Source organism: Dendrobates tinctorius, unplaced genomic scaffold (genome assembly GCF_039654945.1).
Source record: "Dendrobates tinctorius isolate UK_male_01 unplaced genomic scaffold, ASM3965494v1 ptg000082l, whole genome shotgun sequence".
Lineage (NCBI taxonomy): Eukaryota > Metazoa > Chordata > Amphibia > Anura > Dendrobatidae > Dendrobates > Dendrobates tinctorius.
Window position 1 is genome coordinate 22,851,936 of NW_027361750.1, and position 17,584 is coordinate 22,869,519.

Genomic DNA, 17,584 nt, shown 5'->3' on the forward strand with positions numbered 1-17,584 from the left:
CCTAGCCATACAACCGACTGTAGAGAAATATACCCAGCCATACAACCGACTATAGATAAATATACCCAGCCATACAACCGACTATAGATAAATATACCCAGCCATACAACAACCATAGATAAATATACCTAGCCATACAACAACCATAGATAAATATACCTAGCCATACAACCGAATATAGATAAATATACCTAGCCATACAACCGACTATAGATAAATATACCTAGCAATACAACCGACTATAGATAAATATACCTAGCCATACAACCGACTATAGAGAAATATACCTAGCCATACAACAACCATAGATAAATATACCTAGCCATACAACCAGCCATACCAGAGTTGCAGACTCCGATCAGGCTTTGATCAGAGTAGTATCAGTGGAGAGAGGAAAAAAAAGTTTCTCCATTTTGTCAGTCTATGAGAATCGGAGAGCATATATATGAGTGAATATATATCTATAAATATATCTATATTTATTTATAAATATTTAATCTTTTTCTATAGTATATATACATAGCGCTGTGGAAATAATGGCGCTATGTAAACAAGTAAAATAAATAAATGAGTTTGCTATCCGTGGTTTTGACAGATAACACTCATACCTATGATATTCTATGGGGTTGTGCAAATGTCAGATTTTTGCTCGGACCCAGTGCTCCATGGAAAAAAAAAAAATCGGAGAAAAGTCCAATTTTTGATCCCAGTGTCAGATCAAAATTGTCAGTGCAAGTCTATGGGCCCATGAAAAAATTGGTCCCCACTTGGATGACATCTAAGTGTGTCTGATTTTCACAGATTGACATAATGCAGAAGGTGGAGAAACCTTTTTTCCCCCTCTCCTTGCCTGAAGAAAACTGATGCAACTCTGATCTGTGCCTGATCGGAGTCTGCAACTCTGGCCTCATTTGCCGTTAAATCAATTCTACTTATGATATCCTGTGGTTCCAGTTGTGGTTCTCCTGCTTCCATCGTGCTCCTACGTTCTCCGTTGTTTCTGCTTAGCCTTCCAGCCGCGCCACCGTCATCTGTCCGTGCTTCATTGCAACAGATCTTCTGAACTAGATGAGACATAACACCTATCAGTACAAAAAAGAGGATTAAATGGTAGGTTCTATTTAAAGAATCATTCTAATACACAAGAGAGAGATGTTTGAGGAGATTTTTTAGGAATAAATGGTGCAGTTCTAAACTTCACCACTATACCCCACAGCTACACAATGTGTGAATGGGGCCTTAGTGTTAATTGAGCAGCTACCTACTTGGACTTGTCTTCCTCAAGATGCTTCCTCTGGGGACACAAGGTGGTTCAGGATAAGAACTTTATACATTCTGTACCGATTGTGATATGTATGATGTCATGTGCATTGTGATGTCATGTGCATTGTGATGTCATGAGCCCTGTGATGTCATGAGCATTGTGATGTCATGTGCATTGTGATGTCATGTGTCCTGTGATGTCATGTGCCCTGTGATGTCATGTGCCCTGTGATGTCATGTGCATTGTGATGTCATGTGCATTGTGATGTCATGAGCATTGTGATGTCATGTGTCCTGTCGTAATAACTGCCAGTGGTGTGTTATGTATCAAGTTTCCAACAAGAGTTGAATTAATAAAACAAAATCACAGGCCACAAATAACCACCAGCCTCATTTGTTGAGTCATGACGCATATTAAAACCTAAGCATTTGCATCTTTTTATTCTAATCTGTATCACCTACTTTTCTATGCACTAAAGGAAAACACAGGATGCCATACTGCAATTCCTGATCACGATAAACCGTCAGTTCCCGGTCACCCCTGATCCAACAGGACCAAGAGAGCTGACAATGGAGAACTGTGGCAGTCTGCAATTAAATATATGTTATGATAATGTTTTCACACTAATGGCAAAGCTACCCTAAAATGGAACCAAGTGGCGTTGTCTCACTGGCCCACCCCTTTCTATATGCTTTTATCAGAGTACATGGGTGTCATAGAGGGCAAAACCAGCTGATTGCTGAGTGTCTTCAAGACCAGTGACAATGATCAGCTGACTGCCAGCAAGTCCTCATTTAGGGAAGGGGTAGTCCAGATTGGTAACTCCTGTTAGGCCGGGCTCACTCTGGCTTAATAAAGAACCCAAATGTGCAGATTTTCCTTAGAATCTGATCAATAACTTTTTTAATCATAGAATCATTATAGCAATCACAGGACATAGGATATACTGTAGCCCTTTTTGATAAGATTTTCAGGTGAATGATGCAGTTCTGAATCCCACTTCTAACCCCCCATCTATACAATTTGTGAGTGAGGTCATAAGTGAAGAGTTCCCTACCTGAACTTGTTTCCTTCAAGCTGTCAGACTCTAATGAAACAAGATGGCTCATGTGTTGCACTTTCCTCATTCTATGCCAATTGTGATGTCATATGATGTCTATGATGATTATGTGCTTTGTGATGTCATCAAAACTAACTGTTTAACCCTTGCCCACCCAATGACATACTTTGATATTGTGAACAGGTTATTTGGATGCAACGGCACCGACAATGAAGGGACAGTGGTAATCATCCAAATCTATGTATCTTTCTACCACAGAAAGGAAATCTAACTATAGGGACACATACTGTATATACTGTATGTATGAAACCAGAAGTTTACATACACTATATAAAACACATATGCATGTTTTTCTCAAAATCTGACATGAAATCAGAATAAACCTTTCCTGTTTTAGGTTAATTAGGATTACCACAGTTATTTGCCAAATGAGAGAATGTTTTAAGGCATTTTATTTATCTAGTTTCAACTGTAGTATAATGCACCCCCCATAAGCAGACTCTGTATGGAATAATGCACCCCCATAGGCAGACTCTACACTTTGTAATGCACCCCCGTATCCCGTGGGCAGACTCTATATAGTATAATGCACCCCCCATAGGCAGACTCTATATTGTATAATGCACCCCACATAGGCAGATGCCATATTTTATAATACACCACCCATAAGCAGACTCTATATTGTATAATGCACTCCCTATAGGCCTCTATAGGCAGACTATATATTGTATAAAGCATCCCCCATAAGCAGACTCTATAGTATAATGCAACCCCATAGGCAGACTCTGCATTGTATAATGCATACCCCATAAGCAGACTCTGTAGTATAATGCACCCTCATAGGCAGACTCTATATTGTATAATGCACCCCCCCATAGGCAGACTCTATATGGTTAATGTCACGATCCCACCCACTGACACCGGTATGTCACGGACAGGGGGATGTGACCCATGGCTGCACACGGCTATCATAGGCACAGGGGGGCTTATCTTAGTCATCCCACCACTGGCACCATGTGATAAAACACAGCAAGCTAGTCTTGCCCTAACAATTTTCCTGCAGGGGGGTTTATTTTGGTTATCCCACCATTGCCACAATGTTACAAGCTGTCGGGATTTATGGATATCCCACTTTCCCAGTTCCACTTTGGAACTTGCAGCTCTCCGGCACCCCCCTTACCCTCAGGTCAGTCAGGGAACTACATCTTGGATAATTGGTTGCCAGACAGGCGGCTCACTGTGGACTGGTTGTTAGGCCGCTGCAGCGAGGGAATTATAAATGCTTTGGCCGCAGCCACACAATCAGATTATAAAACCCTTTCCGTCGCTGCAAGCTTCATCCACCCAACCGGGACCACACTTCGCTGCCACCAGCTACGATTCTCTTCATCAATAAGTTAATTATGAGGGTCCGTAGCAAACCCCCAAATTAGTAGCGTGATTACTTCAGGCACGTGTACATTCGCCACACAGCAAGGAGACAGAACTAATACATTTTATAGTTTATTCCCAAAAATGGGCAGTGTTTATAGAAGATAAAAAGGCTTTATAAAATGAGACAATAATATATGTACAATACGACTACAAATAAAATAAGGGTTAAAACAATACACTTACATAATGCTTAGATCATGGCTGGCAGAACCATGCTGGGGGGTGGAGCCAGACGTCTCCATGCATTTGAGATCCTACTGGCACAGCATCTCAGGCTCGAATGAATGAAGGTTTAGGGGACAATGCCTTATAGCTTTGGGCTAATGACATCACTGAAGGGGCTGGCTTGTGATGGTCTTCCCCTTACTCTTGGAGCTAAAATCTGACTGCAAAACTTCTAATAACTATATCTTGCAGAGGGTACCTCGTATAGACACGCACATGGTATTATCTTTTCCAGATCATCACTGGCATTAATTCAAGACCAAACACAGACTAATTATTTTCCATGGTTCAGGAGAAATCCATTTCTCTGATTCTGTCGCCGCTGGAACCGTGAAAAACATGGGCTAGTAAGCTGGGTCGGCGCCCTTCGCAGACATGTAATTTTCATATTTCTGTCGCGGATTGGATCCAAGATTCGGCCTCTTTAATACTTCCCACATTTATCCCAGCACATGGGCTTCAGACAAAGGAAATTCTTTCTACTAGCTAATTAACATTCCTTAGCTGGGGAGGGAGGAGGTTGGCACAGGAAAGGGCTGGTGAGGAAAGGGTGTAGGGTTACAGCCTGTGAGTGAGCAGACACCTGCTGGGCTGACAGGCAAAAATCTATCCTGGGTAGGGGGAATGCAAGGGGGGGGGTCACATCTGCTGTTGTGACAGCCATGGATCGTTCTGGTCAGTGTAGTGGATGGAAGATTCTGGAATGTTCCAGAAAAGTCATACAGGATATTTTTTACATTATCGTTACAGTTAATAAGCACCAGGAGACATTTATCATTGAGTTTGTACCAAAATGTGGGTGCCAAACCTTACTATATTATTAAGAAGTGTACTACCCTATATTACACCCTGATATTAGCATGTATAACAATACAATTGGTGGTATTTGTAACGCCGGTGGGTTTGTACCTTGTTTCTCCTGCGTTACTCTGCATGTCTCTGCTTTAACCCTTTGCTCCTCTCCCCCTAACTAGCAGGGATACTGTTGTCTGTTACCTGTATGGATGCTGCTCAGCTCCCTGCTCCGCTGCGTAGCTGTACATGTGTTGTGATGTCTTTGCTCTGCTGCATGACCATCCGCATGTGCGGTCCCTGGCTGCCGCTGTGGAAGCTATCCGTGGGTTGCAAGGTCCTCTGCAGCTGGTACATGACTTTCCACATGTGACCAGGCTTGCAGCCGCTGCCAAGTGCCCTAAGCCTCAGTGCCTGTGCTTAGGGTGTACGCGGCCACACCTTCCCTGCTTTTATTAGGGTTAGTGTGTGCACTTGAGTTGCTTTCCCCAGCCTATTGCTGAGGGGCAGCTCCTACATAAAGTTACTCTTTGCTGCTGGGCTTTGCCAGAGCTTCGCATTAAGGTTCTGAGTCTTGCCATGTGTGTTTGGTGTTCAGCTCCTGTTCTGCCAGGGTTCAGTTCTGGGAAAGCTGATGCCTGTTTTTTCGCCTTTCCTGGAGGCTGCATATCCAGGTCCGTTTCTGTTGTGTTTTGTTTCCGGCCTCCCTGAGGGCTACATTCTCAGGCCTGAACCCTTGATCCTGTATCTATTCCTGTACCTGACCCTGTCTGAACTGTGTCCTCTGTGTTATGTTCCTGAAGTCCCCCTGTGTTTGTAACTCTGTACCCAGTGACTGGGACCTAACCTGGGTTCGTCTTTTAAAGATGGAGTCCGGTGTTTATGCTGAGCATTTACTATGCTTTGCTCAGCCTGCTCTGAGGTGCTAACTCCGTCCGGCCCTGGTTCTACCCGACAGTGCTTGCACCATCCCACTTGAGTTCCTTTCTAGGTCCGATACCCAAAGCCTGATGACCGTAGTTTGGAACCTGACAGCCGCTGACTTGTGCCTGGAGATGGTGTCCGATGTCCGGAGTCTGGCGACCGCTGTCTGGTATCTGAAGCCCAACCACCTCTGCCTTGTCCTGTGCCGTACGTGTCTCAGCTGATGTCCTGAGTTGCCAAGCCGGTGTTCCTGGTCCTGCGCTGTCTGTGTCTCTGTCAATGATCTGAGCTGCCACGCTGTTATTCCTGATCCTGTACCATCCGTGTCCCAGCCGATGACCTGGGCTGCCATGCCTGTATTCCGATGTCCAGCCTGTGTCCAGATGTCCTACCTGTGTCCCGATGTCCTGCCTGTGTCCTGATGTCCTGATGTCCAACCTGTGACCAGATGTCCTGATGTCCTGCCTGTGACCAGATGTCCTGATGTCCTGCCTGTGACCAGATGTCCTGGTGTTCAGCCTGTCACCAGATGTCCTTATAACCTGCCTGTGTCCTGATGTCCAGTCTGAATCCTGATGTTCTGCCTGTGTCCCGAAGTTCCGCTGGTTCTGCAGGATCCACCCTGTGATGACGTCTGTCCTGGGTCAGTGTCTGATGTTCTCCTGCTGAGCCTGTGCTACGCCTACAGCTTGAGAGAGAGGCTGTCCTAGTAAGCCCGTGCCAGATGACTGTGGACTGCATCAACCCGTGATGTCCTCTTGCCTTCGTCTGTTACCCTGAGATGTATACCCTTCCTTGATGTGCGGAATCGGGAGCCTGGCCTCATTATGTTCTGTTTATGTACTCTGATTTCGCTTAAGTAAACTTTATGTTTCTTCATACCTGAAGTGCGGTGTTATCTAGTTCTGCTTGTCACCATCTTGTCCACATGGTCAGCTGCCACAGACCCTGCTCGCTGTCCTTCCCTAGTCTGGGTTGGTCCAGGTTACCCTATGTGGTCCAGTGGGTCCAAATTCCATACCCACCTGGGACGCTCACCCCACGTCGTCGTAGTCGGGCGACGTGGAGGCGTTGACTGGGCCACGTCCACAGTCGCAGCCATAACAGTATTGTATTTATTTCTATGTAGCTACAAAGTGGGCCCCAAGAATGATTTTCTTTGGTAGGCCCAGGGTGCTGAAAGTGTAGGTAGATTGTGAGATAACATTTCACATGGAGGGCAGGTAAAGAGAGTTAAAACCCACACTACATATAGAGGACAGGTAGAGAGTGAGAGACAGACCCATCACTACACAGAGGGCAAGTAAAAAGTGTAAGAACCCTGCAGTACACATGGAGGGCAGGTAGATAGTGACAGACCCCTGCACTACACATGGAATGCAGAAAGGGAGTAACAGACCCCAGCCTACACTTGGAGGGCAGGTAGGGAGTGACTGACCGCTGCACTACACATGGAGGGTAGGTAGAGAGTGACAGACCCCGCACTACACATGGAGGGCAGGTAGGGAGTGACAGACTGCTGCACTACACATGGAGGGCAGGTAGAGAGTGACAGACCCCTGCACTACACAAAGAGGGCAGGTTGAGAATGACAGAACCCTGCACTACACATAGAGGGTAGGTAGGGAGTGACAGACCCCTCAGTACACAGTACACAGAGGGCAGGTAGACAGTGACAGACCCCTGCACTACACATGGATGGCCGGTAGGGAGTGCCAGACCCCAAACTGCATATGGAGGAAAGTTAGATAGTTACAGATCCCGCACTACACATGGAAGGCAGGTAGAGAGTGACAGACCTCTGCACTACAGATGCAGGGCATGTAGATAGTGACAGACCCCTGCATTATACATGGAGGGCAGGTAGGGAGTGACAGACCTCTGCACTATACACAGTGGGCAGGTAGAAAGTGACAGACTCCACACAGAGGGCAGGTAGAGCATGATATAACCCACAATGGGCTAGGATGAGGGATAGGCAGGGTAAGTGTGGCGCCCCTGAGGGTTCAGTTGCCGCAGAGGTACTGCACCTCCTCCTGAGGTGTGGTACCCCACCATCCAGGTAAGGTGACAACTGACCACGCTCCAACACCTGCATCCCACACAACATAGTAGTGTAGCAAAGCACCTTTGGTGGCTCCCTGCTTGGACCACGAAGAGTGCTGGGAGGTGGGTGGAGCTTAGTCTGCACCAAAGAGCGGGAGATGATTAGGATTGGAGGAGTCGGTGAGAGAAGCTCCCCAGAGTGGGATGGATTGAAGGAAGTGCTGCAGCAAACTTCAGTGACCTGAGTCTGCTGGCACATGAAAGAGTTATATTCAGAAAGCCTAATTCTCCATAAGAAAGAAAGATTAGCACGGAACATAAGGAGAAGAAGAGAACTAAGGACTAGGGTTAGAGCAGAGCCCTTCCTCAAGTTCTAAGCGCATGGCCGGGGTCCGGTCCCCGAGGTTGTATGGATACTAATGGTCCTGCAGCAGACACCGGAAGAATAGAAGTTGTCACCACTTTATTCCCACACAAGACTTGGGGGCACAACAGCAACGAGAGTGAGCTGGGAGTTCGTAGCAAGGAGTCCCCGAAGCAGGCTACAGCTGTCTGCCGTACAAGTAGAGTTCTAAGAACATCTGAAAGGAGGAACTCCAGTGTAACTCAGTACTGTGAGTACTTCAAATAGGCGCTAGAAGGGAGACGTTCAGGAAAGGCACATGTTGGCAGAGTGTTGGAACGGAGTACTTCATCTTGCCTGGAAGTTGGCTGAGCTCCTGACCCGGAGGACATAGCACGGATGCGGGCACCTGTACGCACAACAGACTGAGTAAAGCTTTAGAACTACATGCCATGGTGTCCTCCACTTATTCCTGCACGAGCACACTCAGCACAGCTACATCGCTGTGCCTAACACTGCACCATCTATGTCTCTACACTATATCTTCATCTACACTGCCCTGGGTCTACAGCCCTACCTGTGGAGGGCCACAACATCATTGCTGCACCACACCATCTGTCCCAGAGGATCTGTCTGCAGCGTCGGCTTAACATCTTCATTGCCGAAAACCACAGGTGGCGTCATGAATCATTCAGTTATAAACTTTAATCATCATCCACACGCTCAACATCCTACCTTTTACAATGGACGCCCAGGGCCACGGACCGGGTCACAGCTACCGTGACTTCTCCCATTGAAACCAACAGGCCCGGTACCGAGTAACCCATGGCCCTACCCTGCCGACTACAAGGGGTGATCCATTTCTGGCGTCACGAACAGGATGACGAGGCCCGGTGCCACCAGGTTCTGTGTGCTGAAGATTTATTGGACTTAATTGCTGAGAATGTGCAAAATAACCAAAATTATAGACTGTAAAATGGACTCTCAAAATGGCCGTCGGCACGGTGAAGAAGGGCGTGACAACATGGGTGGTCCTAAGAAAAGAGCGTGAACTGTCCTGGGCCTCCCCTGCCTAAACTTCTATGCTACAGCGACATGGCCCACCCCCAGAGGGGTTCGTATACTGGTCTGGTATGGAGGAGTAGGAAGAAGACGCCACCCCCAGAAGGAGGAGCGAAGCCCCGTGGCGGGAAAGGAGCCCGGGAAGGAGAGAGAACGCCAGGACGCCATGATGGAAGAAGGAAGGAGGCCCGAAGAGCGCAAGGAGGTTGAGCTGAACTTCCCCGGCGCAGTAGCTGAAGGCTCCAACACCGCTTCCACAATGGACCGCCAGCAGCAGGAGGACAAAATTGCCCAGCTTACCCACCGCCTGCGGCTGAAACAAGAGGCTCTCTGGACCCTGAACCTGCAGCGCGCCCAGGCAGGGCCTAGACCAACGGTACCTTCACCACCGGTACCCATCACCGCTGCCCTGGTTCTCCCTCAGGCAGCATCTGTGGAACCTGTGACTGCTGCAATGCCATCAGCAGTGCCTGTTGCCATCTCCCCGCTGCAACCGCCACTGAGCGCTGCCTGCCAGTAGGAGTTACCGGAGGGCCCGGGAGCTGAACAGGAAGAAGCTGTGCTCCTGCCTGGACCTAGCGCAGCCGCGCCAGTCCCACCGGAGGCCCCTGCAGACCTGGAGACGCCATCCGCTCCACCACCGTCTCCCGCCTCTGACCAGGCAGCTCCAGTCACCGCCACTGCCACCGACTGCCGCCTTATGCCTGAACCGGAGCCAACACAACACCGCCAGGAGGCTCCAGGTATGACCGCCGCCCCTGCAGCTGGGAAGGCCTCGGGGTGCACAGCTGCTGCAGCATCCGGGCAGGTCGTGCTGGACTTGGTCTGCGACCGGGATTCTAGTCCCTGGGGGGAAACACCTGAACCCCTAGCAGTAGTGCCCCTGTCCACAGTGGGTAGAGGCCGTCCCCAAGAGGTGGAGGAGGAAGAAGAGTCCTATTGCCAGAAGACCCTCCGCCAGCTTGCAGCCGAGCAGAGGGAATGAGAACAGCGGAGACTGGCAGTGCTGGACCCTGACATGGACCGGAAGGAGAAGGTCCATGCTGGTCACTATGGCCCCCGAGACTCAGCAGGATGGGGTCAGGTCCTCAATGTCAACCAGGAACGGGGTTTTGGTTTCATCTCAGCCCCCCAAAGGATCTCTGACCTCTTCTTCAGCCAGAGGAATGTAGAGTCCCACCTCCGGAGGGGACACCCTGCTCATGACTTACACCCGGGAGAGTATGTCACCTTTACCCGGCATGAGGGGCTCCGTGGCTGGTATGCCGTGAATGTAGGCCACATACCGGAGGACTTCATAGCGGCCTACAAGCGGGAAAACGCCTATGTTCCCCCGGCAGGGATACCTCCTACTGTAGTAATTGTACCTGCCAAGGCCAGGCAAGCCACGTCCACTCCAGTACAACATCCATTGGTACAAGTTGTTACCCCTGCTGTACCACAGGCAGCAGCTCCACCAGCTGCCACCTCATCCCTTGTGCAACCATCAACAGGAAGAGGAAAGCCTGAAGTTCTCCCCTGGAAGCAGCCAAAGAAATCAGCTTCACCACCCCAGGAGGAGATCCCCAATAAAGAACACGCCCACAAATAACTAAACTGTTACCCAGGAGGGTATTGGCATCATTGTGCCTCATTGTTTATTATGTTTTCTTGCCTAGTTGCGTTGGCAGCATTGATATAGAACTGCAGTGATCATGAACTTGGAATGACTCACAAACTTTCTTGTAAATAGTTGCGCCTTTTAAGGTGCCCTCTCTTGGTTTTACATAAGTTTTCTATAGATAAGAACTACCTCGACCTGGAGCATTGCTCCAACCCCAAGGACACTGCAAGAAATCCCGGCTGGGAGCGGTGTCCAGCACGTGCAAGAATTATTGATGTCTTAATGTGAAGTATTGTATAATGTGCCTTATGAAAATGTTGATAGTAATAGAACAGATTTTATACAGAGTTTAGCTGATAGTAATATGTAGGTATCGGATTAGGAATGAATATTTTGAAAATTTGAATAAAAATTGAATACAGGTGACGAACCAGGCATCAGCGGTTGTCTCCCAAGGTCAAGAAAGAGACGGAAGGAGAGTATGGAAAACGTGAATAACAGAAGAGAATTGTGTTAATGATAATACTTGAACTGGTAGTGAGTTTACTTCCAATAGCACTTTAGGATTAGGTAAAATGTTAAATTATAGATAGTTAAGATGTTATGCAACGTTCAAGAGTCCGTACCTCCCACATTGGGAAGTTTAGTATAAGAATTGTTTATTTAGCATTTCAAAAATTTTGTATGTTTCTTATTTTGTTTCATCTTTGTTTCACTTGCAGCCCGCAGACGTGCTGTGTTTAACGGGGGTATGTGGCACCCCTGAGGGTTCAGTCATCGCTGTGCCTAACGCTGCACCATCTACGTCTCTCCACTATCTCTTCAGCTACACTGCCCTGGGACTACAGCCCTACCTGTGGAGGGCCACAACATCATTGCTGCACCACACCATCTGTCCCAGAGGATCTGTCTGCAGCGTCGGCTTAACATCTTCATTGCCGAACACCACAGGTGGCGTCACAAATTATTCACTTATAAACTTTAATCATCATCCACACGCTCAACATCCTCCCTTTTACAATGGATGCCCAGGGCCACGGACCGGGTCACAGCTACCGTGACTTCTCCCATTGAAACCAACAGGCCCGGTGCCGAGTACCCCACGGCCCTACCCTGCCGACAACAGGGGGCGATCCATAAGCACCTGCATAGAACGCTTCCTCCTGCCTAACCGAGGGGTGCGCAGGCATGGAGGTTAGCGATGTCAGCCACTGACACTACTCACCCCTCGCTCTGTCCTGCGCACCGACCGTCACTCCTTCCATGCGCTGTGTGTGCCGCATGGGACACGAGCAGAGGAACGGTCATCTCCCCTGCTCCTCTGGGATCTCTGGCAAGACACAGGACACTTTTGGACTGCGCTTTGTTGGAGAAGATGCACGTGCAGGGGACTTTGGATGGCGCGGCGCAGTGTCATCGCACCATCCAGCGTTCACTGCTGCACGGAGGAGACGGTAGACCGGGAGCCCGGATTCGGTGAGTATGAGCATTTTTTAATTCTTATATTACTGTGCAGAAAGGCATAAAATGGAGGAAGGTGCTGTGCAGATGGGGGGTAAAATGAGTGGAGGGGCTGTGGTGATGGGGGCAATGAAATGAGATGAGGGCTGCGCTGATGAAGGAATAAAATGAGGTAAGGAGCTGTGCAGATGGGGAATAAACTGATGGTCTATGCAGATAAGGGAATAAAATTAGGTGCTGTGCAGATGGGAGAATCAGCTGAGGGACTGTGAAGAGGAGGTAAAACGAGGGGCTGTGCAGATAGGAAAAATAAAATGGGTGGCTGCGCAAATGGGGGAATTATTGGGCTGTGCAGACGGGGCAATAAACTGAGGGGTTGTGCAGATGGGATGAATAAAATGAGGGGCTGTGCAGGGGTCAAGAAATGAAGAAACACCAAAAAACAAGCAGAGATGCTTACCTGTCTAGGCCTCAAGACAAATATACTAACAGGGTGCAGCAGACCCAAATAAAGATGGCGGCTACTCAGGTGCAGTAATACCGATAAGACAGCCAGCCTACAATCAGGGATTGGCCATTTGGTACAACAGTGCATACAAATATAATCTGTATGCGGCACTGTTCACACACAGAGGATGCAGAGCATCTGGCTTACAGCCTATTAATGACACCCTATGGCGGGCTGCCTAGGCATCTTGTGTGAACAGAGGTCACAGTTTACAGAGCAATCTGGGACCAAATGCACATCAAAAATATAAAAAGTGCAAAAAAAACATATAATTACATGTGATCTGTTCAGGGGTTGAAATGAGGGGCTGTGAGGGGGCCATAAAATGAGGGGATGTCCATTTTGGCCATGAAATGAGGGGATGTGCAATTTGGTCTTGTAATGAGTGGCTGTGAATGTGGGACAGCAAAGTATATATGAGTACCTGGCGTGACCATATTGTATATGGGGCTGTGGAGGTCATCATACTGGGGGCTGCGGGGACCATACTGGATAGGGGGATGTGTAGAATATCATACTGTTTGGGGTTTTGTTTATGGGCCATTATAATGTATGGTGTGTTGTGGGGATCATCTTAGTATACACGAGAGCTGTTTAGAACATCATACTAATCAGGGTCGGATTTAAGAGGTGGGTGGCCCATTTTGGAGGGAGGCCCATTTTTCAAGGTGTTGCAATATGTAATGCATAAACACAAAATGAAACGATCGCAAGTTTATTTACAAAAATCATTTGCCCAGAGGAATTCAGGTAAAATCATTCACTTTTTACAATCCAGGCACTTTCCTTGATATTCGTGCTGCAAAATCACTAATGATGTCAGTAAAGTCCAATTCATGCAGAATATCTGACTCGATGCTCATGATAGCCAAATTTACAAGTCGTTCCTACTGCATGTTTTCAACTAATTTGAGTTTTGAGAAGGAACGCTCACCACTTCAGTTTGTTACCATGAAAATTAGATATATCCTTAGAGCTATCTCAATATTTGGGATAGTGTCCTGCACACCCTTTTCCATGATAAGCTTGTACATGAAAAGTTCAGTGCTGATATCTGATATCTTTTGGCTCCTCGTCTGTGAATAAATTGGCAAATCTTACAAACTGACACAGTTAATCGATAAATGTAATGTCCAAGTCATCTGAATAAGACCTGACAAGTTGCTCTGCTGTGGCCTTAAGCTTGTCTGAAGACAGTTCTTTCAGATGGCTAAAAAAGCTAAATTTGCTTGATATATTTTTATTTGCTTGAAGACGTTGGTCAAGAGAAGCGATAAACTGATCAATGATAAGCAAGAAAGTTTCTGTTCTGTATTTTTCAGAAGGGCTGAGTTGTACGTCTTCCATATGGCCATAATCCAATGGATTGAGACACGCGTTTCGGCGCCTGTGTTGAGTTATCATCTGAACATACTCAGATGAACCAGAGAACCAGATAGCTCTTCGCCTTGCTTCTCATAAATTTTGAAGGAGTCACACTTTGATGCGACATAGTTTTTTAAGCTGGTCAGTGACATCACTGCAGTGTTTAGATCGAGTTTTGCGTGTTGTAGATATTTACTAGTAGCATCTGTTCTTTGCAGGATTACATTCCAGAAGGTGGTGTTAACCCCTTACCTACAATTGACGTAATATTCCGTCCATGTGACCATGGACCTAATTACCATGGACGGAATATTACATCATCGCGATCAGCGGCGCCCACGTGGTGAGCGCCGCTAATCGCGGCCGAGTGTCAGCTAATTATCATAGCTGACACCCGGCACGTTAACCCCTTGCACACCACGATCAAACACGATCGCGGTGTACCGGGGGTTAAAGGGAAGCATCGGCAGGGGAGGGGGCTCCCTCCGTGCTTCCCTGAGCCCCCCACGGCAGCGCAATGTGCAGCGCTGCTGCGGGGGGCTCCTTTCCTGCAGGTCCCTGGATCCAATATGGCGACGGGGACCTCCAGGGGCCTGCAGGAAGCTGGCTTCCTCAGTGCCTGCAAAGCGCAGGCATGAGGAAGCCTGTGCAGTGCCTGTGACAGATCGCTGATCTGTCACAGTGATCTGTGATGTGACAGATCAGCGATCTGTCACAGGACAGTTATGTCCCCCCTGGAACATTGTAATAAAGTAAAAAAATTAAAAAAAAAGTGTAAAAATAATTTTAAAAAAATCGCTAAATAAATAAAAAAAAAAAAAAAATATTCCCAATAAATTCATTTTTTGGAAATAAAAAAAAAAACAATAAAAGTACACATATTTGGTATCGCCGCGTCCATAACGACCCGCCCTATAAAACTGTCCCAATAGTTAACCCCTTAAGTGAACCCCTTAAAAAATAAAAATAAAAAACGAAGCAAAAAATAATGATTTATTATCCTACCGCCGAACAAAAAGTGCAATAACGCGCGATCAAAAAGACGCATATAAATATCCACGGTACCGCTGAAAACGTCATCTTGTCCCGCAAAAAAACGAGCCACCATACAGCATCATCAGCGAAAAAATAAAAAAGTTATAGCTCGCAGAATAAAGTGATGCAAAAATAATTATTTTTTATATAAAATTGTTTTCATTGCATAAAAGCGCCAAAACATAAAAAAAGACCTAAATGAGGTATCGCTGTAACCGTACTGACCCGAAGAATAAAACCGCCTTATAAATTTTACCGCACCCGGAACGGTGTAAACGCACCACCCAAAAGAAATTCATGAAACGCTGGTTTTTGTTCATTCTGCGTCCCAAAAAACGAAATAAAAAGCGATCAAAAAAAGTCACATGCCCGAACATGATACCAATAAAAGCGTCAACTCGTCCCGCAAAAAATAAGACCTCACATGACTTGGTGGGTCAAAATATGGAAAAATTATAGCTCTCAATATGTGGTGATGCAAAAACTATTTTTACAATAAAAAGCGTCTTTTAGTGTGCGACAGCTGCCAAACATAAAAACCGCCATATATAGTAAATCAAATCCCCCGTTATCACCCCCTTAGTTAGGGAAAAATAATAAAATTAAAAAAATGTATTTATTTCCATTTTCCCATTAGGGTTATGGCTAGGGTTAGGGTTAGGGTTAGGGTTAGGGCTAGGGCTAGGGTTAGGGTTAGGGTTAGAATTGGGGGTTTCCACTATTTGCGCACATCAGGTGCTCTCCAAACGCAACATGGCGTCTGATCTCAATTCCAGCCAATTCTGCGTTGAAAAAGTCAAATGGTGCCCCTTCCCTTCCAAGCTCTGCCATGCACCCAAACAGTGTTTTACCCCCTCATATGGGGTATCAGCCTACTCAGGACAATTTGCAAAACAACTTTTGGGGTCCTATTTCTCCTGTTGCCCTTAGGAAAATAACAATTTTGGGGCAAAAATATCATTTTTGTGGAAAAAAAAATTTTTGTTATTTTCACGCCAGGGCGTTACAAACTTCTGTGAAGCACTTGGGGGTTCAACGTTCTCACCACACATCTAGATAAGTTCCTTGGGGGGGTCTAGTTTCCAAAATGGTGTCATTTGTGGGGGGTTTCCACTGTTTTGGTACATCAGGGGCTTTCCAAACGCGACATGGTGTCCGATCTCAATTCCAGCCAAAAAAGTCAAATGGCGCTGCCTGCCTTCCGAGCTCTGCCATGTGCCCAAATAGTCATTTACACCCACATATGGGGTATCAGCGTACTCAGGACAAATTGCACAATAACTTTTAGGGTCCTGTTACCCTTGGGAAAATAAAAATTGGGGGTGAAAAGATCATTTTGTGGAAAAAATATGATTTTTTAATTCTACCGCTGTACATTATAAACTTCTGTGAAGCCCTTGTGGGTTCAAAGTTCTCACCACATATCTAGATAAGTTCCTTAGGGGTTTAGTTTCAAAAATGGGGTCACTTGTGGGGGGTTTCCACTGTTTAGGTACATCAGGGGCTCTCCAAACGCGACATGGCGTCCGATCAGAATTCCAGCCAATTTTCAATTGAAAAAGTCAAACGGCGCTCCTTCCCTTCTGATCTCTGCCATGCGCCGAAACAGTGGTTCCCCCCCACATATCAGGTATCAGCGTGCTCAGGACAAATTGCACAATAACTTTTGCTGTCCAATTTCTCCTGTTACACTTGGTAAAATAAAAAAAATTGAACCTGAAGTAATTTTTTTTGTGAAAAAAAGTTAAATGTTAATTTTTTTTAAATATTCAAAAAATTCCTGTGACGCACCTGAAGGGTTAATAAACTCCTTGAATGTGGTTTTAAGCACCTTAAGGGGTGCAGTTTTTAGAATGGTGTCACTTTTGGGTATTTTCTATCATATAGACCCCTCAAAGTGGCTTCAAATGTGATGTGGTCCGTAAAAATAAAATGGTGTTGTAAAAATGAGAAATCGCTGGTCAACTTTTAACCCTTATATCTTACTAACAAATAAAAATTTTGGTTCCAAAATTGTGCTGATGTAAAGTAAACATGTGGCAAATGTTACTTATTAACTTTTTTGTGTGCCATATCTCTGTGATTTAAGGGCATAAAAATTCAAAGTTGGAAAATTGCGGAATTTTCAAAATTTTCGCCAAATTTCCGTTTTTCTCACAAAAAACGCAAGTTATATGAATGAAATTTTACCACTAACATGAAGTACAATATGTCATGAGAAAACAATGTCAGAATCACCGGGATCCATGGAAGCGTTTCAGAGTTATTACCTCATAAAGGGACAGTGGTCAGAATTGTAAAAATTGGCCCGGTAGTTAACGTGCAAACCACCCTTGGTAGTGAAGGGGTTAATACCAATTTAAAGCTGATTCATTTGTCTTAACCGTCCTTCTGCTTCACACCATACACAGCTTTTTCCTCAAAGTCATCAGCAATCTGTTTAAGTACATCTTTAATCTGCT

General features: G+C 46.3%; 1 long non-coding RNA gene across 1 annotated transcript in view; it reads left to right on the forward strand.

Moving 5' to 3' along the window:
* Positions 1 to 17,584, forward strand: part of LOC141096999 (uncharacterized) — a 105,172-nt gene that overhangs the window by 75,851 nt on the left and 11,737 nt on the right. The window contains exon 3 of the long non-coding RNA XR_012233824.1: positions 11,476 to 11,704. This is a non-coding gene — a long non-coding RNA (uncharacterized lncRNA). The remainder of the gene's footprint in view (positions 1 to 11,475; positions 11,705 to 17,584) is intronic.